Raw genomic sequence first — 21,496 nt, 5'->3', positions numbered from 1 at the left:
CGAGGCAACACCTTCTACTCCATATTCTCCGATATGACATCAAACAGACGTTGCTTAGCAACAACAGACATCAAAATTGTGAACCTATCCGAATGAGGAAAGCTAGTGATATTTTACAAGTACGAAAAGACTATGTCCCTCAATCAGACATAATATTTCTCAGGTCTTGCAGTCTTAGATAATTGAAGTTGAACAACAATGTCCAAGCTTTTCAAAGCAACAAGACCAATGACATATTTCGGGAAATTGCAAACATGTTCAAATTAGCTGAGCTAATGAAATTGAACAACCACGAAGGGACTCGAACCCTCATTCTTCTGATTCGAAGTCAGACGCCTTATCCATTAAGGCACGCAGTCTATGTGATACAGCACTATTTGACATTATACAGACTTTGCTATGCAACCATAGACATAAAAATTGTGAACCTGTCCGAATGAGGAAAGCTAGTGATTTTTAACAAATACTCTTTCCTTCAATCTTTCGATGCAGATTCAGACACAATAATTCTCAGGTCTTGCAGTCTTCGATTATTAAAGTTGAACAACCATGTCCAAGCTTTTCAAAGCAACAAGACCAATGCCTTATTTCGGGAAATTGCAAACATGTACGAATTAGCTGAGCTAATGAAATTAAACGACCCTATTTGACATCATACAGACTTTGCTATGCAACAGTAGACATCAAAGTTGTGAACCTGTCCGAATGAGGAAAGCTAGTGATATTTAACAAGTAAGAAGATACCTTTTCCCTCAATCTTGCGATGCAGAATCAGACTCAATAATTCTCAGGCCTTGCAGTCTTAGATTATTAAAGTTGAACAACAATGTCCAAGCTTTTCAAAGCAACAAGACCAATGCCTTATTTCAGGAAATTGCAAACATGTCCATATTAGCAGATTTAATGAAATTAAACGACCACGAAAATGCCTCAAAACCTCAATTTTCTGTTTCGAAGTAAGACGCCTTATCCACGAGGCAACACCTTCTACTCCATATTCTCCGATATGACATCAAACAGACGTTGTTTAGCAACAACAGACATCAAAATTGTGAACCTATCCGAATGAGGAAAGCTAGTGATATTTTACAAGTACGAAAATACTATGTCCCTCAATCAGACATAATATTTCTCAGGTCTTGCAGTCTTAGATTATTGAAGTTGAACAACAATGTCCAAGCTTTTCAAAGCAACAAGACCAATGCCATATTTCGGGAAATTGCAAACATGTTCAAATTAGCTGAGCTAATGAAATTAAACAACCACGAAGGGACTCTAACCCTCAATCTTCTGATTCGAAGTCAGACGCCTTATCCATTAGGCCACGCAGTCTATGTGATACAGCCCTATTTGACATTATACAGACTTTGCTATGCAACCATAGACATAAAAATTGTGAACCTGTCCGAATGAGGAAAGCTAGTGATTTTTAACAAGTACAAGGATACTCTTTCCTTCAATCTTTCGATGCAGATTCAGACACAATAATTCTCAGGCCTTGCAGTCTTAGATTATTAAAGTTGAACAACAATGTCCAAGCTTTTCAAAGCAACAAGACCAATGCCTTATTTCGCGAAATTGCAAACATGTCCATATTAGCAGATTTAATGAAATTAAACGACCACGAAAATGCCTCAAAATCTCAATTTTCTGTTTCGAAGTAAGACGCCTTATCCACGAGGCAACACCTTCTACTCCATATTCTCCGATATGACATCAAACAGACGTTGCTTAGCAACAACAGACATCAAAATTGTGAACCTATCCGAATGAGGAAAGCTAGTGATATTTTACAAGTACGAAAAGACTATGTCCCTCAATCAGACATAATATTTCTCAGGTCTTGCAGTCTTAGATTATTGAAGTGTCCAATGTCCAAGCTTTTCAAAGCAACAAGACCAATGCCTTATTTCGGGAAATTGCAAACATGTTCAAATTAGCTGAGCTAATGAAATTAAACAACCACGAAGGGACTCGAACCCTCAATCTTCTGATTCGAAGTCAGACGCCTTATCCATTAGGCCACGCAGTCTATGTGATACAGCCCTATTTGACATTATACAGACTTTGCTATGCAAAAGTAGACATCAAAGTTGTGAACCTGTCCGAATGAGGAAAGCTAGTGATATTTAACAAGTAAGAAGATACCTTTTCCCTCAATCTTGCGATGCAGAATCAGACTCAATAATTCTCAGGCCTTGCAATATTAGATTATTAAAGATGAATAACAATGTCCAAGCAACAAGACCAATGCCTTATTTAGCGAAATTGCAAACATGTCCAAATTAGCGGAGCTAATGAAATTAAACAACCACGAACGGACTCGAACCCTCAATCTTCTGATTCGAAGTCAGACGCCTTATCCATTAGGCCACGCAGTCTATGTGATACAGCCCTATTTGACATTATACAGACTTTGCTATGCAACCATAGACATAAAAATTGTGAACCTGTCCGAATGAGGAAAGCTAGTGATTTTTAACAAGTACAAAGATACTCTTTCCTTCAATCTTTCGATGCAGATTCAGACACAATAATTCTCAGGTCTTGCAGTCTTAGATTATTAAAGTTGAACAACAATGTCCAAGCTTTTCAAAGCAACAAGACCAATGCCTTATTTAGGGAAATTGCAAACATGTACGAATTAGCTGAGCTAATGAAATTAAACGACCCTATTTGACATCATACAGACTTTGCTATGCAACAGTAGACATCAAAGTTGTGAACCTGTCCGAATGAGGAAAGCTAGTGATATTTAACAAGTAAGAAGATACCTTTTCCCTCAATCTTGCGATGCAGAATCAGACTCAATAATTCTCAGGCCTTGCAATATTAGATTATTAAAGATGAATAACAATGTCCAAGCCTTTCAAAGAAACAAGACCAATGCCTTATTTCGGGAAATTGCAAACATGTCCATATTAGCAGATTTAATGAAATTAAACGACCACGAAAATGCCTCAAAACCTCAATTTTCTATTTTGAAGTAAGACGCCTTATCCACGAGGCAACACCTTCTACTCCATATTCTCCGATATGACATCAAACAGACGTTGCTTAGCAACAACAGACATCAAAATTGTGAACCTATCCGAATGAGGAAAGCTAGTGATATTTTACAAGTACGAAAAGACTATGTCCCTCAATCAGACATAATATTTCTCAGGTCTTGCAGTCTTAGATTATTGAAGTTGAACAACAATGTCCAAGCTTTTCAAAGCAACAAGACCAATGCCTTATTTCGGGAAATTGCAAACATGTTCAAATTAGCTGAGCTAATGAAATTAAACAACCACGAAGGGACTCGAACCCTCAATCTTCTGATTCGAAGTCAGACGCCTTATCCATTAGGCCACGCAGTCTATGTGATACAGCCCTATTTGACATTATACAGACTTTGCTATGCAAAAGTAGACATCAAAGTTGTGAACCTGTCCGAATGAGGAAAGCTAGTGATATTTAACAAGTAAGAAGATACCATTTCCCTCAATCTTGCGATGCAGAATCAGACTCAATAATTCTCAGGCCTTGCAATATTAGATTATTAAAGATGAATAACAATGTCCAAGCCTTTCAAAGAAACAAGACCAATGCCTTATTTCGGGAAATTGCAAACATGTCCATATTAGCAGATTTAATGAAATTAAACGACCACGAAAATGCCTCAAAACCTCAATTTTCTATTTTGAAGTAAGACGCCTTATCCACGAGGCAACACCTTCTACTCCATATTGTCCGATATGACATCAAACAGACGTTGCTTAGCAACAACAGACATCAAAATTGTGAACCTATCCGAATGAGGAAAGCTAGTGATATTTTACAAGTACGAAAAGACTATGTCCCTCAATCAGACATAATATTTCTCAGGTCTTGCAGTCTTAGATTATTGAAGTTGAACAACAATGTCCAAGCTTTTCAAAGCAACAAGACCAATGCCTTATTTCGGGAAATTGCAAACATGTTCAAATTAGCTGAGCTAATGAAATTAAACAACCACGAAGGGACTCGAACCCTCAATCTTCTGATTCGAAGTCAGACGCCTTATCCATTAGGCCACGCAGTCTATGTGATACAGCCCTATTTGACATTATACAGACTTTGCTATGCAACCATAGACATAAAAATTGTGAACCTGTCCGAATGAGGAAAGCTAGTGATTTTTAACAAGTACAAAGATACTCTTTCCTTCAATCTTTCGATGCAGATTCAGACACAATAATTCTCAGGCCTTGCAGTCTTAGATTATTAAAGTTGAACAACAATGTCCAAGCTTTTCAAAGCAACAAGACCAATGCCTTATTTAGCGAAATTGCAAACATGTCCATATTAGCAGATTTAATGAAATTAAACGACCACGAAAATGCCTCAAAACCTCAATTTTCTGTTTCGAAGTAAGACGCCTTATCCACGAGGCAACACCTTCTACTCCATATTCTCCGATATGACATCAAACAGACGTTGCTTAGCAACAACAGACATCAAAATTGTGAACCTATCCGAATGAGGAAAGCTAGTGATATTTTACAAGTACGAAAGACTATGTCCCTCAATCAGACATAATATTTCTCAGGTCTTGCAGTCTTAGATTATTGAAGTGTCCAATGTCCAAGCTTTTCAAAGCAACAAGACCAATGCCTTATTTCGGGAAATTGCAAACATGTTCAAATTAGCTGAGCTAATGAAATTAAACAACCACGAAGGGACTCGGACCCTCAATCTTCTGATTCGAAGTCAGACGCCTTATCCATTAGGCCACGCAGTCTATGTGATACAGCCCTATTTGACATTATACAGACTTTGCTATGCAACAAGTAGACATCAAAGTTGTGAACCTGTCCGAATGAGGAAAGCTAGTGATATTTAACAAGTAAGAAGATACCTTTTCCCTCAATCTTGCGATGCAGAATCAGACTCAATAATTCTCAGGCCTTGCAATATTAGATTATTAAAGATGAATAACAATGTCCAAGCAACAAGACCAATGCCTTATTTAGCGAAATTGCAAACATGTCCATATTAGGGGAGCTAATGAAATTAAACAACCACGAAGGGACTCGAACCCTCAATCTTCTGATTCGAAGTCAGACGCCTTATCCATTAGGCCACGCAGTCTATGTGATACAGCCCTATTTGACATTATACAGACTTTGCTATGCAACCATAGACATAAAAATTGTGAACCTGTCCGAATGAGGAAAGCTAGTGATTTTTAACAAGTACAAAGATACTCTTTCCTTCAATCTTTCGATGCAGATTCAGACACAATAATTCTCAGGTCTTGCAGTCTTAGATTATTAAAGTTGAACAACAATGTCCAAGCTTTTCAAAGCAACAAGACCAATGCCTTATTTAGGGAAATTGCAAACATGTACGAATTAGCTGAGCTAATGAAATTAAACGACCCTATTTGACATCATACAGACTTTGCTATGCAACAGTAGACATCAAAGTTGTGAACCTGTCCGAATGAGGAAAGCTAGTGATATTTAACAAGTAAGAAGATACCTTTTCCCTCAATCTTGCGATGCAGAATCAGACTCAATAATTCTCAGGCCTTGCAATATTAGATTATTAAAGATGAATAACAATGTCCAAGCCTTTCAAAGAAACAAGACCAATGCCTTATTTCGGGAAATTGCAAACATGTCCATATTAGCAGATTTAATGAAATTAAACGACCACGAAAATGCCTCAAAACCTCAATTTTCTATTTTGAAGTAAGACGCCTTATCCACGAGGCAACACCTTCTACTCCATATTCTCCGATATGACATCAAACAGACGTTGCTTAGCAACAACAGACATCAAAATTGTGAACCTATCCGAATGAGGAAAGCTAGTGATATTTTACAAGTACGAAAAGACTATGTCCCTCAATCAGACATAATATTTCTCAGGTCTTGCAGTCTTAGATTATTGAAGTTGAACAACAATGTCCAAGCTTTTCAAAGCAACAAGACCAATGCCTTATTTCGGGAAATTGCAAACATGTTCAAATTAGCTGAGCTAATGAAATTAAACAACCACGAAGGGACTCGAACCCTCAATCTTCTGATTCGAAGTCAGACGCCTTATCCATTAGGCCACGCAGTCTATGTGATACAGCCCTATTTGACATTATACAGACTTTGCTATGCAAAAGTAGACATCAAAGTTGTGAACCTGTCCGAATGAGGAAAGCTAGTGATATTTAACAAGTAAGAAGATACCTTTTCCCTCAATCTTGCGATGCAGAATCAGACTCAATAATTCTCAGGCCTTGCAATATTAGATTATTAAAGATGAATAACAATGTCCAAGCAACAAGACCAATGCCTTATTTAGCGAAATTGCAAACATGTCCATATTAGCGAGCTAATGAAATTAAACAACCACGAAGGGACTCGAACCCTCAATCTTCTGACTCGAAGTCAGACGCCTTATCCATTAGGCCACGCAGTCTATGTGATACAGCCCTATTTGACATTATACAGACTTTGCTATGCAACCATAGACATAAAAATTGTGAACCTGTCCGAATGAGGAAAGCTAGTGATTTTTAACAAGTACAAAGATACTCTTTCCTTCAATCTTTCGATGCAGATTCAGACACAATAATTCTCAGGTCTTGCAGTCTTAGATTATTAAAGTTGAACAACAATGTCCAAGCTTTTCAAAGCAACAAGACCAATGCCTTATTTAGGGAAATTGCAAACATGTACGAATTAGCTGAGCTAATGAAATTAAACGACCCTATTTGACATCATACAGACTTTGCTCTGCAACAGTAGACATCAAAGTTGTGAACCTGTCCGAATGAGGAAAGCTAGTGATATTTAACAAGTAAGAAGATACCTTTTCCCTCAATCTTGCGATGCAGAATCAGACTCAATAATTCTCAGGCCTTGCAATATTAGACTATTAAAGATGAATAACAATGTCCAAGCAACAAGACCAATGCCTTATTTAGGGAAATTGCAAACATGTACGAATTAGCTGAGCTAATGAAATTAAACGACCCTATTTGACATCATACAGACTTTGCTATGCAACAGTAGACATCAAAGTTGTGAACCTGTCCGAATGAGGAAAGCTAGTGATATTTAACAAGTAAGAAGATACCTTTTCCCTCAATCTTGCGATGCAGAATCAGACTCAATAATTCTCAGGCCTTGCAATATTAGATTATTAAAGATGAATAACAATGTCCAAGCCTTTCAAAGAAATTAAACAACCACGAAGGGACTCGAACCCTCAATCTTCTGATTCGAAGTCAGACGCCTTATCCATTAGGCCACGCAGTCTATGTGATACAAACCTATTTGACATTATACAGACTTTGCTATGCAACCATAGACATAAAAATTGTGAACCTGTCCGAATGAGGAAAGCTAGTGATTTTTAACAAGTACAAAGATACTCTTTCCTTCAATCTTTCGATGCAGATTCAGACACAATAATTCTCAGGCCTTGCAGTCTTAGATTATTAAAGTTGAACAACAATGTCCAAGCTTTTCAAAGCAACAAGACCAATGCCTTATTTAGCGAAATTGCAAACATGTCCATATTAGCAGATTTAATGAAATTAAACGACCACGAAAATGCCTCAAAACCTCAATTTTCTGTTTCGAAGTAAGACGCCTTATCCACGAGGCAACACCTTCTACTCCATATTCTCCGATATGACATCAAACAGACGTTGTTTAGCAACAACAGACATCAAAATTGTGAACCTATCCGAATGAGGAAAGCTAGTGATATTTTACAAGTACGATAAGACTATGTCCCTCAATCAGACATAATATTTCTCAGGTCTTGCAGTCTTAGATTATTGAAGTGTCCAATGTCCAAGCTTTTCAAAGCAACAAGACCAATGCCTTATTTCGGGAAATTGCAAACATGTTCAAATTAGCTGAGCTAATGAAATTAAACAACCACGAAGGGACTCGGACCCTCAATCTTCTGATTCGAAGTCAGACGCCTTATCCATTAGGCCACGCAGTCTATGTGATACAGCCCTATTTGACATTATACAGACTTTGCTATGCAAAAGTAGACATCAAAGTTGTGAACCTGTCCGAATGAGGAAAGCTAGTGATATTTAACAAGTAAGAAGATACCTTTTCCCTCAATCTTGCGATGCAGAATCAGACTCAATAATTCTCAGGACTTGCAATATTAGATTATTAAAGATGAATAACAATGTCCAAGCAACAAGACCAATGCCTTATTTAGCGAAATTGCAAACATGTCCATATTAGCGGAGCTAATGAAATTAAACAACCACGAAGGGACTCGAACCCTCAATCTTCTGATTCGAAGTCAGACGGCTTATCCATTAGGCCACGCAGTCTATGTGATACAGCCCTATTTGACATTATACAGACTTTGCTATGCAACCATAGACATAAAAATTGTGAACCTGTCCGAATGAGGAAAGCTAGTGATTTTCAACAAGTACAAAGATACTCTTTCCTTCAATCTTTCGATGCAGATTCAGACACAATAATTCTCAGGTCTTGCAGTCTTAGATTATTAAAGTTGAACAACAATGTCCAAGCTTTTCAAAGCAACAAGACCAATGCCTTATTTAGGGAAATTGCAAACATGTACGAATTAGCTGAGCTAATGAAATTAAACGACCCTATTTGACATCATACAGACTTTGCTCTGCAACAGTAGACATCAAAGTTGTGAACCTGTCCGAATGAGGAAAGCTAGTGATATTTAACAAGTAAGAAGATACCTTTTCCCTCAATCTTGCGATGCAGAATCAGACTCAATAATTCTCAGGCCTTGCAATATTAGATTATTAAAGATGAATAACAATGTCCAAGCCTTTCAAAGAAACAAGACCAATGCCTTATTTCGGGAAATTGCAAACATGTCCATATTAGCAGATTTAATGAAATTAAACGACCACGAAAATGCCTCAAAACCTCAATTTTCTATTTTGAAGTAAGACGCCTTATCCACGAGGCAACACCTTCTACTCCATATTGTCCGATATGACATCAAACAGACGTTGCTTAGCAACAACAGACATCAAAATTGTGAACCTATCCGAATGAGGAAAGCTAGTGATATTTTACAAGTACGAAAAGACTATGTCCCTCAATCAGACATAATATTTCTCAGGTCTTGCAGTCTTAGATTATTGAAGTTGAACAACAATGTCCAAGCTTTTCAAAGCAACAAGACCAATGCCTTATTTCGGGAAATTGCAAACATGTTCAAATTAGCTGAGCTAATGAAATTAAACAACCACGAAGGGACTCGAACCCTCAATCTTCTGATTCGAAGTCAGACGCCTTATCCATTAGGCCACGCAGTCTATGTGATACAGCCCTATTTGACATTATACAGACTTTGCTATGCAACCATAGACATAAAAATTGTGAACCTGTCCGAATGAGGAAAGCTAGTGATTTTAACAAGTACAAAGATACTCTTTCCTTCAATCTTTCGATGCAGATTCAGACACAATAATTCTCAGGCCTTGCAGTCTTAGATTATTAAAGTTGAACAACAATGTCCAAGCTTTTCAAAGAAACAAGACCAATGCCTTATTTAGGGAAATTGCAAACATGTACGAATTAGCTGAGCTAATGAAATTAAACGACCCTATTTGACATCATACAGACGTTGCTTAGCAACAACAGACATCAAAATTGTGAACCTATCCGAATGAGGAAAGCTAGTGATATTTTACAAGTACGAAAAGACTATGTCCCTCAATCAGACATAATATTTCTCAGGTCTTGCAGTCTTAGATTATTGAAGTTGAACAACAATGTCCAAGCTTTTCAAAGCAACAAGACCAATGCCATATTTCGGGAAATTGCAAACATGTTCAAATTAGCTGAGCTAATGAAATTAAACAACCACGAAGGGACTCGAACCCTCAATCTTCTGATTCGAAGTCAGACGCCTTATCCATTAGGCCACGCAGTCTATGTGACACAGCCCTATTTGACATTATACAGACTTTGCTATGCAACAGTAGACATCAAAGTTGTGAACCTGTCCGAATGAGGAAAGCTAGTGATATTTAACAAGTAAGAAGATACCTTTTCCCTCAATCTTGCGATGCAGAATCAGACTCAATAATTCTCAGGCCTTGCAATATTAGATTATTAAAGATGAATAACAATGTCCAAGCCTTTCAAAGAAACAAGACCAATGCCTTATTTCGGGAAATTGCAAACATGTCCATATTAGCAGATTTAATGAAATTAAACGACCACGAAAATGCCTCAAAACCTCAATTTTCTATTTTGAAGTAAGACGCCTTATCCACGAGGCAACACCTTCTACTCCATATTCTCCGATATGACATCAAACAGACGTTGCTTAGCAACAACAGACATCAAAATTGTGAACCTATCCGAATGAGGAAAGCTAGTGATATTTTACAAGTACGAAAAGACTATGTCCCTCAATCAGACATAATATTTCTCAGGTCTTGCAGTCTTAGATTATTGAAGTTGAACAACAATGTCCAAGCTTTTCAAAGCAACAAGACCAATGCCTTATTTCGGGAAATTGCAAACATGTTCAAATTAGCTGAGCTAATGAAATTAAACAACCACGAAGGGACCTCGAACCCTCAATCTTCTGATTCGAAGTCAGACGCCTTATCCATTAGAACACGCAGTCTATGTGATACAGCCTTATTTGACATTATACAGACTTTGCTATGCAACCATAGACATAAAAATTGTGAACCTGTCCGAATGAGGAAAGCTAGTGATTTTAACAAGTACAAAGATACTCTTTCCTTCAATCTTTCGATGCAGATTCAGACACAATAATTCTCAGGCCTTGCAGTCTTAGATTATTAAAGTTGAACAACAATGTCCAAGCTTTTCAAAGCAACAAGACCAATGCCTTATTTAGCGAAATTGCAAACATGTACGAAATGAAATTAAACGACTGAGCTAATGAAATTAAACGATCCCGAGGCAACACCTTCTACTCCATATTTGACATCAAACAGACGTTGCTTAGCAACAACAGACATCAAAATTGTGAACCTATCCGAATGAGGAAAGCTAGTGATATTTTACAAGTACGAAAAGACTATGTCCCTCAATCAGACATAATATTTCTCAGGTCTTGCAGTCTTAGATTATTGAAGTTGAACAACAATGTCCAAGCTTTTCAAAGCAACAAGACCAATGCCATATTTCGGGAAATTGCAAACATGTTCAAATTAGCTGAGCTAATGAAATTAAACAACCACGAAGGGACTCGAACCCTCAATCTTCTGATTCGAAGTCAGACGCCTTATCCATTAGGCCACGCAGTCTATGTGATACAGCCCTATTTGACATTATACAGACTTTGCTATGCAACCATAGACATAAAAATTGTGAACCTGTCCGAATGAGGAAAGCTAGTGATTTTTAAGAAGTACAAAGATACTCTTTCCTTCAATCTTTCGATGCAGATTCAGACACAATAATTCTCAGGTCTTGCAGTCTTAGATTATTAAAGTTGAACAACAATGTCCAAGCTTTTCAAAGCAACAAGACCAATGCCTTATTTAGGGAAATTGCAAACATGTACGAATTAGCTGAGCTAATGAAATTAAACAACCCTATTTGACATCATACAGACTTTGCTATGCAACCATAGACATACAAATTGTGAATCTGTCCGAATGAGGAAAGCTAGTGATTTTTAACAAGTACAAAGATACTCTTTCCTTCAATCTTTCGATGCAGATTCAGACACAATAATTCTCAGGTCTTGCAGTCTTAGATTATTACAGTTGAACCACAATGTCCAAGCTTTTAAAAGCAACAAGACCAATGCCTTATTTAGGGAAATTGCAAACATGTATGAATTAGCTGAGCTAATGAAATTAAACGACCCTATTTGACATCATACAGACTTTGCTATGCAACAGTAGACATCAAAGTTGTGAACCTGTCCGAATGAGGAAAGCTAGTGATATTTAACAAGTAAGAAGATACCTTTTCCCTCAATCTTGCGATGCAGAATCAGACTCAATAATTCTCAGGCCTTGCAGTCTTAGATTATTAAAGTTGAACAACAATGTCCAAGCTTTTCAAAGCAACAAGACCAATGCCTTATTTCGCGAAATTGCAAACATGTCCATATTAGCAGATTTAATGAAATTAAACGACCACGAAAATGCCTCAAAACCTCAATTTTCTATTTTGAAGTAAGACGCCTTATCCACGAGGCAACACCTTCTACTCCATATTCTCCGATATGACATCAAACAGACGTTGCTTAGCAACAACAGACATCAAAATTGTGAACCTATCCGAATGAGGAAAGCTAGTGATATTTTACAAGTACGAAAAGACTATGTCCCTCAATCAGACATAATATTTCTCAGGTCTTGCAGTCTTAGATTATTGAAGTTGAACAACAATGTCCAAGCTTTTCAAAGCAACAAGACCAATGCCATATTTCGGGAAATTGCAAACATGTTCAAATTAGCTGAGCTAATGAAATTAAACAACCACGAAGGGACCTGAACCCTCAATCTTCTGATTCGAAGTCAGACGCCTTATCCATTAGGCCACGCAGTCTATGTGATACAGCCCTATTTGACATTATACAGACTTTGCTATGCAACCATAGACATAAAAATTGTGAACCTGTCCGAATGAGGAAAGCTAGTGATTTTAACAAGTACAAAGATACTCTTTCCTTCAATCTTTCGATGCAGATTCAGACACAATAATTCTCAGGCCTTGCAGTCTTAGATTATTAAAGTTGAACAACAATGTCCAAGCTTTTCAAAGCAACAAGACCAATGCCTTATTTAGGGAAATTGCAAACATGTCCATATTAGCGAATTAGCTGAGCTAATGAAATTAAACGACCCTATTTGACATCATACAGACGTTGCTTAGCAACAACAGACATCAAAATTGTGAACCTATCCGAATGAGGAAAGCTAGTGATATTTTACAAGTACGAAAAGACTATGTCCCTAAATCAGACATAATATTTCTCAGGTCTTGCAGTCTTAGATTATTGAAGTTGAACAACAATGTCCAAGCTTTTCAAAGCAACAAGACCAATGCCATATTTCGGGAAATTGCAAACATGTTCAAATTAGCTGAGCTAATGAAATTAAACAACCACGAAGGGACTCGAACCCTCAATCTTCTGATTCGAAGTCAGACGCCTTATCCATTAGGCCACGCAGTCTATGTGATACAGCCCTATTTGACATTATACAGACTTTGCTATGCAACCATAGACATAAAAATTGTGAACCTGTCCGAATGAGGAAAGCTAGTGATTTTTAACAAGTACAAAGATACTCTTTCCTTCAATCTTTCGATGCAGATTCAGACACAATAATTCTCAGGCCTTGCAGTCTTTGATTATTAAAGTTGATCAACAATGTCCAAGCTTTTCAAAGCAACAAGACCAATGCCTTATTCCGGGAAATTGCAAACATGTTCAAATTAGCTGAGCTAATGAAATTAAACAACCACAAAGGGACTCGAACCCTCAATCTTCTGATTCGAAGTCAGACGCCTTATCCATTAGGCCACGCAATCTATGTGATACAGCCTTATTTGACATTATACAGACTTTGCTATGCAACCATAGACATACAAATTGTGAACCTGTCCGAATGAGGAAAGCTAGTGATTTTTAACAAGTACAAAGATACTCTTTCCTTCAATCTTTCGATGCAGATTCAGACACAATAATTCTCAGGTCTTGCAGTCTTAGATTATTACAGTTGAACCACAATGTCCAAGCTTTTAAAAGCAACAAGACCAATGCCTTATTTAGGGAAATTGCAAACATGTATGAATTAGCTGAGCTAATGAAATTAAACGACCCTATTTGACATCATACAGACTTTGCTATGCAACAGTAGACATCAAAGTTGTGAACCTGTCCGAATGAGGAAAGCTAGTGATATTTAACAAGTAAGAAGATACCTTTTCCCTCAATCTTGCGATGCAGAATCAGACTCAATAATTCTCAGGCCTTGCAGTCTTAGATTATTAAAGTTGAACAACAATGTCCAAGCTTTTCAAAGCAACAAGACCAATGCCTTATTTCGCGAAATTGCAAACATGTCCATATTAGCAGATTTAATGAAATTAAACGACCACGAAAATGCCTCAAAACCTCAATTTTCTGTTTCGAAGTAAGACGCCTTATCCACGAGGCAACACCTTCTACTCCATATTCTCCGATATGACATCAAACAGACGTTGCTTAGCAACAACAGACATCAAAATTGTGAACCTATCCGAATGAGGAAAGCTAGTGATATTTTACAAGTACGAAAAGACTATGTCCCTCAATCAGACATAATATTTCTCAGGTCTTGCAGTCTTAGATTATTGAAGTGTCCAATGTCCAAGCTTTTCAAAGCAACAAGACCAATGCCTTATTTCGGGAAATTGCAAACATGTTCAAATTAGCTGAGCTAATGAAATTAAACAACCACGAAGGGACTCGGACCCTCAATCTTCTGATTCGAAGTCAGACGCCTTATCCATTAGGCCACGCAGTCTATGTGATACAGCCCTATTTGACATTATACAGACTTTGCTATGCAAAAGTAGACATCAAAGTTGTGAACCTGTCCGAATGAGGAAAGCTAGTGATATTTAACAAGTAAGAAGATACCTTTTCCCTCAATCTTGCGATGCAGAATCAGACTCAATAATTCTCAGGACTTGCAATATTAGATTATTAAAGATGAATAACAATGTCCAAGCAACAAGACCAATGCCTTATTTAGCGAAATTGCAAACATGTCCATATGAGCGGAGCTAATGAAATTAAACAACCACGAAGGAACTCGAACCCTCAATCTTCTGATTCGAAGTCAGACGCCTTATCCATTAGGCCACGCAGTCTATGTGATACAGCCCTATTTGACATTATACAGACTTTGCTATGCAACCATAGACATAAAAATTGTGAACCTGTCCGAATGAGGAAAGCTAGTGATTTTTAACAAGTACAAAGATACTCTTTCCTTCAATCTTTCGATGCAGATTCAGACACAATAATTCTCAGGCCTTGCAGTCTTAGATTATTAAAGTTGAACAACAATGTCCAAGCTTTTCAAAGCAACAAGACCAATGCCTTATTTAGGGAAATTGCAAACATGTACGAATTAGCTGAGCTAATGAAATTAAACGACCCTATTTGACATCATACAGACTTTGCTATGCAACAGTAGACATCAAAGTTGTGAACCTGTCCGAATGAGGAAAGCTAGTGATATTTAACAAGTAAGAAGATACCTTTTCCCTCAATCTTGCGATGCAGAATCAGACTCAATAATTCTCAGGCCTTGCAATATTAGATTATTAAAGATGAATAACAATGTCCAAGCCTTTCAAAGAAACAAGACCAATGCCTTATTTCGGGAAATTGCAAACATGTCCATATTAGCAGATTTAATGAAATTAAACGACCACGAAAATGCCTCAAAACCTCAATTTTCTATTTTGAAGTAAGACGCCTTATCCACGAGGCAACACCTTCTACTCCATATTGTCCGATATGACATCAAACAGACGTTGCTTAGCAACAACAGACATCAAAATTGTGAACCTATCCGAATGAGGAAAGCTAGTGATATTTTACAAGTACGAAAAGACTATGTCCCTCAATCAGACATAATATTTCTCAGGTCTTGCAGTCTTAGATTATTGAAGTTGAACAACAATGTCCAAGCTTTTCAAAGCAACAAGACCAATGCCTTATTTCGGGAAATTGCAAACATGTTCAAATTAGCTGAGCTAATGAAATTAAACAACCACGAAGGGACTCGAACCCTCAATCTTCTGATTCGAAGTCAGACGCCTTATCCATTAGGCCACGCAATCTATGTGATACAGCCTTATTTGACATTATACAGACTTTGCTATGCAACCATAGACATAAAAATTGTGAACCTGTCCGAATGAGGAAAGCTAGTGATTTTTAACAAGTACAAAGATACTCTTTCCTTCAATCTTTCGATGCAGATTCAGACACAATAATTCTCAGGCCTTGCAGTCTTAGATTATTAAAGTTGAACAACAATGTCCAAGCTTTTCAAAGCAACAAGACCAATGCCTTATTTAGGGAAATTGCAAACATGTACGAATTAGCTGAGCTAATGAAATTAAACGACCCTATTTGACATCATACAGACTTTGCTATGCAACAGTAGACATCAAAGTTGTGAACCTGTCCGAATGAGGAAAGCTAGTGATATTTAACAAGTAAGAAGATACCTTTTCCCTCAATCTTGCGATGCAGAATCAGACTCAATAATTCTCAGGCCTTGCAATATTAGATTATTAAAGATGAATAACAATGTCCAAGCCTTTCAAAGAAACAAGACCAATGCCTTATTTCGGGAAATTGCAAACATGTCCATATTAGCATATTTAATGAAATTAAACGACCACGAAAATGCCTCAAAACCTCAATTTTCTATTTTGAAGTAAGACGCCTTATCCACGAGGCAACACCTTCTACTCCATATTGTCCGATATGACATCAAACAGACGTTGCTTAGCAACAACAGACATCAAAATTGTGAACCTATCCGAATGAGGAAAGCTAGTGATATTTTACAAGTACGAAAAGACTATGTCCCTCAATCAGACATAATATTTCTCAGGTCTTGCAGTCTTAGATTATTGAAGTGTCCAATGTCCAAGCTTTTCAAAGCAACAAGACCAATGCCTTATTTCGGGAAATTGCAAACATGTTCAAACTAGCTGAGCTAATGAAATTAAACGACCACGAAGGGACTCGAACCCTCAATCTTCTGATTTGAAGTCAGACGCCTTATCCATTAGGCCACGCAGTCTATGTGATACAGCCCTATTTGACATTATACAGACTTTGCTATGCAACCATAGACATAAAAATTGTGAACCTGTCCGAATGAGGAAAGCTAGTGACTTTTAACAAGTACAAAGATACTCTTTCCTTCAATCTTTCGATGCAGATTCAGACACAATAATTCTCAGGCCTTGCAGTCTTAGATTATTAAAGTTGAACAACAATGTCCAAGCTTTTCAAAGCAACAAGACCAATGCCTTATTTAGGGAAATTGCAAACATGTACGAATTAGCTGAGCTAATGAAATTAAACGACCCTATTTGACATCATACAGACTTTGCTATGCAACAGTAGACATCAAAGTTGTGAACCTGTCCGAATGAGGAAAGCTAGTGATATTTAACAAGTAAGAAGATACCTTTTCCCTCAATCTTGCGATGCAGAATCAGACTCAATAATTCTCAGGCCTTGCAATATTAGATTATTAAAGATGAATAACAATGTCCAAGCCTTTCAAAGAAACAAGACCAATGCCTTATTTCGGGAAATTGCAAACATGTCCATATTAGCAGATTTAATTAAATTAAACGACCACGAAAATGCCTCAAAACCTCAATTTTCTATTTTGAAGTAAGACGCCTTATCCACGAGGCAACACCTTCTACTCCATATTCTCCGATATGACATCAAACAGACGTTGCTTAGCAACAACAGACATCAAAATTGTGAACCTATCCGAATGAGGAAAGCTAGTGATATTTTACAAGTACGAAAAGACTATGTCCCTCAATCAGACATAATATTTCTCAGGTCTTGCAGTCTTAGATTATTGAAGTTGAACAACAATGTCCAAGCTTTTCAAAGCAACAAGACCAATGACATATTTCGGGAAATTGCAAACATGTTCAAATTAGCTGAGCTAATGAAATTAAACAACCACGAAGGGACTCGAACCCTCAATCTTCTGATTCGAAGTCAGACGCCTTATCCATTAGGCCACGCAGTCTATGAGATACAGCCCTATTTGACATTATACAGACTTTGCTATGCAACCATAGACATAAAAATTGTGAACCTGTCCGAATGAGGAAAGCTAGTGATTTTTAACAAGTACAAGGATACTCTTTCCTTCAATCTTTCGATGCAGATTCAGACACAATAATTCTCAGGCCTTGCAGTCTTAGATTATTAAAGTTGAACAACAATGTCCAAGCCTTTCAAAGAAACAAGACCAATGCCTTATTTCGGGAAATTGCAAACATGTCCATATTAGCAGATTTAATGAAATTAAACGACCACGAAAATGCCTCAAAACCTCAATTTTCTATTTTGAAGTAAGATGCCTTATCCACGAGGCAACACCTTCTACTCCATATTGTCCGATATGACATCAAACAGACGTTGCTTAGCAACAACAGACATCAAAATTGTGAACCTATCCGAATGAGGAAAGCTAGTGATATTTTACAAGTACGAAAAGACTATGTCCCTCAATCAGACATAATATTTCTCAGGTCTTGCAGTCTTAGATTATTAAAGTTGAACAACAATGTCCAAGCTTTTCAAAGCAACAAGACCAATGCCTTATTTAGCGAAATTGCAAACATGTCCATATTAGCAGATTTAATGAAATTAAACGACCACGAAAATGCCTCAAAACCTCAATTTTATGTTTCGAAGTAAGACGCCTTATCCACGAGGCAACACCTTCTACTCCATATTCTCCGATATGACATCAAACAGACGTTGCTTAGCAACAACAGACATCAAAATTGTGAACCTATCCGAATGAGGAAAGCTAGTGATATTTTACAAGTACGAAAAGACTATGTCCCTCAATCAGACATAATATTTCTCAGGTCTTGCAGTCTTAGATTATTGAAGTTGAACAACAATGTCCAAGCTTTTCAAAGCAACAAGACCAATGCCTTATTTCGGGAAATTGCAAACATGTTCAAATTAGCTGAGCTAATGAAATTAAACGACCACGAAGGGACTCGAACCCTCAATCTTCTGATTCGAAGTCAGACGCCTTATCCATTAGGCCACGCAGTCTATGTGTTACAGCCCTATTTGACATTATACAGACTTTGCTATGCAACCATAGACATAAAAATTGTGAACCTGTCCGAATGAGGAAAGCTAGTGATTTTTAACAAGTACAAAGATACTCTTTCCTTCAATCTTTCGATGCAGATTCAGACACAATAATTCTCAGGCCTTGCAGTCTTAGATTATTAAAGTTGAACAACAATGTCCAAGCTTTTCAAAGCAACAAGACCAATGCCTTATTTAGGGAAATTGCAAACATGTACGAATTAGCTGAGCTAATGAAATTAAACGACCCTATTTGACATCATACAGACTTTGCTATGCAACAGTAGACATCAAAGTTGTGAACCTGTCCGAATGAGGAAAGCTAGTGATATTTAACAAGTAAGAAGATACCTTTTCCCTCAATCTTGCGATGCAGAATCAGACTCAATAATTCTCAGGCCTTGCAATATTAGATTATTAAAGATGAATAACAATGTCCAAGCCTTTCAAAGAAACAAGACCAATGCCTTATTTCGGGAAATTGCAAACATGTCCATATTAGCAGATTTAATGAAATTAAACGACCACGAAAATGCCTCAAAACCTCAATTTTCTATTTTGAAGTAAGACGCCTTATCCACGAGGCAACACCTTCTACTCCATATTGTCCGATATGACATCAAACAGACGTTGCTTAGCAACAACAGACATCAAAATTGTGAACCTATCCGAATGAGGAAAGCTAGTGATATTTTACAAGTACGAAAAGACTATGTCCCTCAATCAGACATAATATTTCTCAGGTCTTGCAGTCTTAGATTATTGAAGTTGAACAACAATGTCCAAGCTTTTCAAAGCAACAAGACCAATGCCATATTTCGGGAAATTGCAAACATGTTCAAATTAGCTGAGCTAATGAAATTAAACAACCACGAAGGGACTCGGACCCTCAATCTTCTGATTCGAAGTCAGACGCCTTATCCATTAGAACACGCATTCTATGAGATACAGCCCTATTTGACATTATACAGACTTTGCTATGCAACCATATACATAAAAATTGTGAACCTGTCCGAATGAGGAAAGCTAGTGATTTTTAACAAGTACAAGGATACTCTTTCCTTCAATCTTTCGATGCAGATTCAGACACAATAATTCTCAGGCCTTGCAGTCTTAGATTATTAAAGTTGAACAACAATGTCCAAGCTTTTCAAAGCAACAAGACCAATGCCTTTTTTCGCGAAATTGCAAACATGTCCATATTAGCAGATTTAATGAAATTAAACGACCACGAAAATGCCTCAAAATCTCAATTTTCTGTTTCGAAGTAAGACGCCTTATCCACGAGGCAACACCTTCTACTCCATATTCTCCGATATGACATCAAACAGACGTTGTTTAGCAACAACAGACATCAAAATTGTAAACCTATCCGAATGAGGAAAGCTAGTGATATTTTACAAGTACGAAAAGACTGTCCCTCAATCAGACATAATATTTCTCAGGTCTTGCAGTCTTAGATTATTGAAGTGTCCAATGTCCAAGCTTTTCAAAGCAACAAGACCAATGCCTTATTTCGGGAAATTGCAAACATGTTCAAATTAGCTGAGCTAATGAAATTAAACAACCACGAAGGGACTCGGACCCTCAATCTTCTGATTCGAAGTCAGACGCCTTATCCATTAGGCCACGCAGTCTATGTGATACAGCCCTATTTGACATTATACAGACTTTGCTATGCAACAGTAGACATCAAAGTTGTGAACCTGTCCGAATGAGGAAAGCTAGTGATTTTTAACAAGTACAAAGATACTCTTTCCTTCAATCTTTCGATGCAGATTCAGACACAATAATTCTCAGGTCTTGCAGTCTTAGATTATTACAGTTGAACCACAATGTCCAAGCTTTTAAAAGCAACAAGACCAATGCCTTATTTAGGGAAATTGCAAACATGTATGAATTAGCTGAGCTAATGAAATTAAACGACCCTATTTGACATCATACAGACTTTGCTATGCAACAGTAGACATCAAAGTTGTGAACCTGTCCGAATGGGGAAAGCTAGTGATATTTAACAAGTAAGAAGATACCTTTTCCCTCAATCTTGCGATGCAGAATCAGACACAATAATTCTCAGGCCTTGCAATATTAGATTATTAAAGATGAATAACAATGTCCAAGCCTTTCAAAGAAACAAGACCAATGCCTTATTTCGGGAAATTGCAAACATGTCCATATTAGCAGATTTAATGAAATTAAACGACCACGAAAATGCCTCAAAACCTCAATTTTCTATTTTGAAGTAAGATGCCTTATCCACGAGGCAACACCTTCTACTCCATATTGTCCGATATGACATCAAACAGACGTTGCTTAGCAACAACAGACATCAAAATTGTGAACCTATCCGAATGAGGAAAGCTAGTGATATTTTACAAGTACGAAAAGACTATGTCCCTCAATCAGACATAATATTTCTCAGGTCTTGCAGTCTTAGATTATTAAAGTTGAACAACAATGTCCAAGCTTTTCAAAGCAACAAGACCAATGCCTTATTTAGCGAAATTGCAAACATGTCCATATTAGCAGATTTAATGAAATTAAACGACCACGAAAATGCCTCAAAACCTCAATTTTATGTTTCGAAGTAAGACGCCTTATC

General features: G+C 37.3%; 12 non-coding genes across 12 annotated transcripts; all 12 read right to left on the bottom strand.

The window, feature by feature from the left end:
• Positions 1 to 1,959: 1,959 nt before the first annotated feature.
• Positions 1,960 to 2,032, bottom strand: trnar-ucg (transfer RNA arginine (anticodon UCG)). The gene has a single exon. It is a non-coding gene; the product is annotated as a tRNA-Arg (tRNA).
• Positions 2,033 to 3,289: 1,257 nt separating this feature from the next.
• On the bottom strand, positions 3,290 to 3,362 carry trnar-ucg (transfer RNA arginine (anticodon UCG)). Its single transcript has one exon. It is a non-coding gene; the product is annotated as a tRNA-Arg (tRNA).
• A 631-nt stretch (positions 3,363 to 3,993) lies between these two features.
• Positions 3,994 to 4,066, bottom strand: trnar-ucg (transfer RNA arginine (anticodon UCG)). The gene has a single exon. It is a non-coding gene; the product is annotated as a tRNA-Arg (tRNA).
• A 976-nt stretch (positions 4,067 to 5,042) lies between these two features.
• Positions 5,043 to 5,115, bottom strand: trnar-ucg (transfer RNA arginine (anticodon UCG)). The gene has a single exon. It is a non-coding gene; the product is annotated as a tRNA-Arg (tRNA).
• A 908-nt stretch (positions 5,116 to 6,023) lies between these two features.
• On the bottom strand, positions 6,024 to 6,096 carry trnar-ucg (transfer RNA arginine (anticodon UCG)). The gene has a single exon. It is a non-coding gene; the product is annotated as a tRNA-Arg (tRNA).
• A 1,117-nt stretch (positions 6,097 to 7,213) lies between these two features.
• On the bottom strand, positions 7,214 to 7,286 carry trnar-ucg (transfer RNA arginine (anticodon UCG)). Its single transcript has one exon. It is a non-coding gene; the product is annotated as a tRNA-Arg (tRNA).
• Positions 7,287 to 9,243: 1,957 nt separating this feature from the next.
• Positions 9,244 to 9,316, bottom strand: trnar-ucg (transfer RNA arginine (anticodon UCG)). Its single transcript has one exon. It is a non-coding gene; the product is annotated as a tRNA-Arg (tRNA).
• Positions 9,317 to 9,863: 547 nt separating this feature from the next.
• Positions 9,864 to 9,936, bottom strand: trnar-ucg (transfer RNA arginine (anticodon UCG)). Its single transcript has one exon. It is a non-coding gene; the product is annotated as a tRNA-Arg (tRNA).
• Positions 9,937 to 11,220: 1,284 nt separating this feature from the next.
• trnar-ucg (transfer RNA arginine (anticodon UCG)) lies at positions 11,221 to 11,293 on the bottom strand. The gene has a single exon. It is a non-coding gene; the product is annotated as a tRNA-Arg (tRNA).
• Positions 11,294 to 13,106: 1,813 nt separating this feature from the next.
• On the bottom strand, positions 13,107 to 13,179 carry trnar-ucg (transfer RNA arginine (anticodon UCG)). The gene has a single exon. It is a non-coding gene; the product is annotated as a tRNA-Arg (tRNA).
• Positions 13,180 to 17,730: 4,551 nt separating this feature from the next.
• Positions 17,731 to 17,803, bottom strand: trnar-ucg (transfer RNA arginine (anticodon UCG)). Its single transcript has one exon. It is a non-coding gene; the product is annotated as a tRNA-Arg (tRNA).
• A 976-nt stretch (positions 17,804 to 18,779) lies between these two features.
• trnar-ucg (transfer RNA arginine (anticodon UCG)) lies at positions 18,780 to 18,852 on the bottom strand. Its single transcript has one exon. It is a non-coding gene; the product is annotated as a tRNA-Arg (tRNA).
• Positions 18,853 to 21,496: the final 2,644 nt, after the last annotated feature.

The sequence above is a fragment of the Oncorhynchus clarkii genome, unplaced genomic scaffold (genome assembly GCF_045791955.1).
Source record: "Oncorhynchus clarkii lewisi isolate Uvic-CL-2024 unplaced genomic scaffold, UVic_Ocla_1.0 unplaced_contig_10886_pilon_pilon, whole genome shotgun sequence".
In the NCBI taxonomy this organism is placed as follows: domain Eukaryota; kingdom Metazoa; phylum Chordata; class Actinopteri; order Salmoniformes; family Salmonidae; genus Oncorhynchus; species Oncorhynchus clarkii.
The sequence above is the reverse complement of the archived record's forward strand: the minus strand, read 5'-3'. Positions and strand labels throughout refer to the sequence as shown.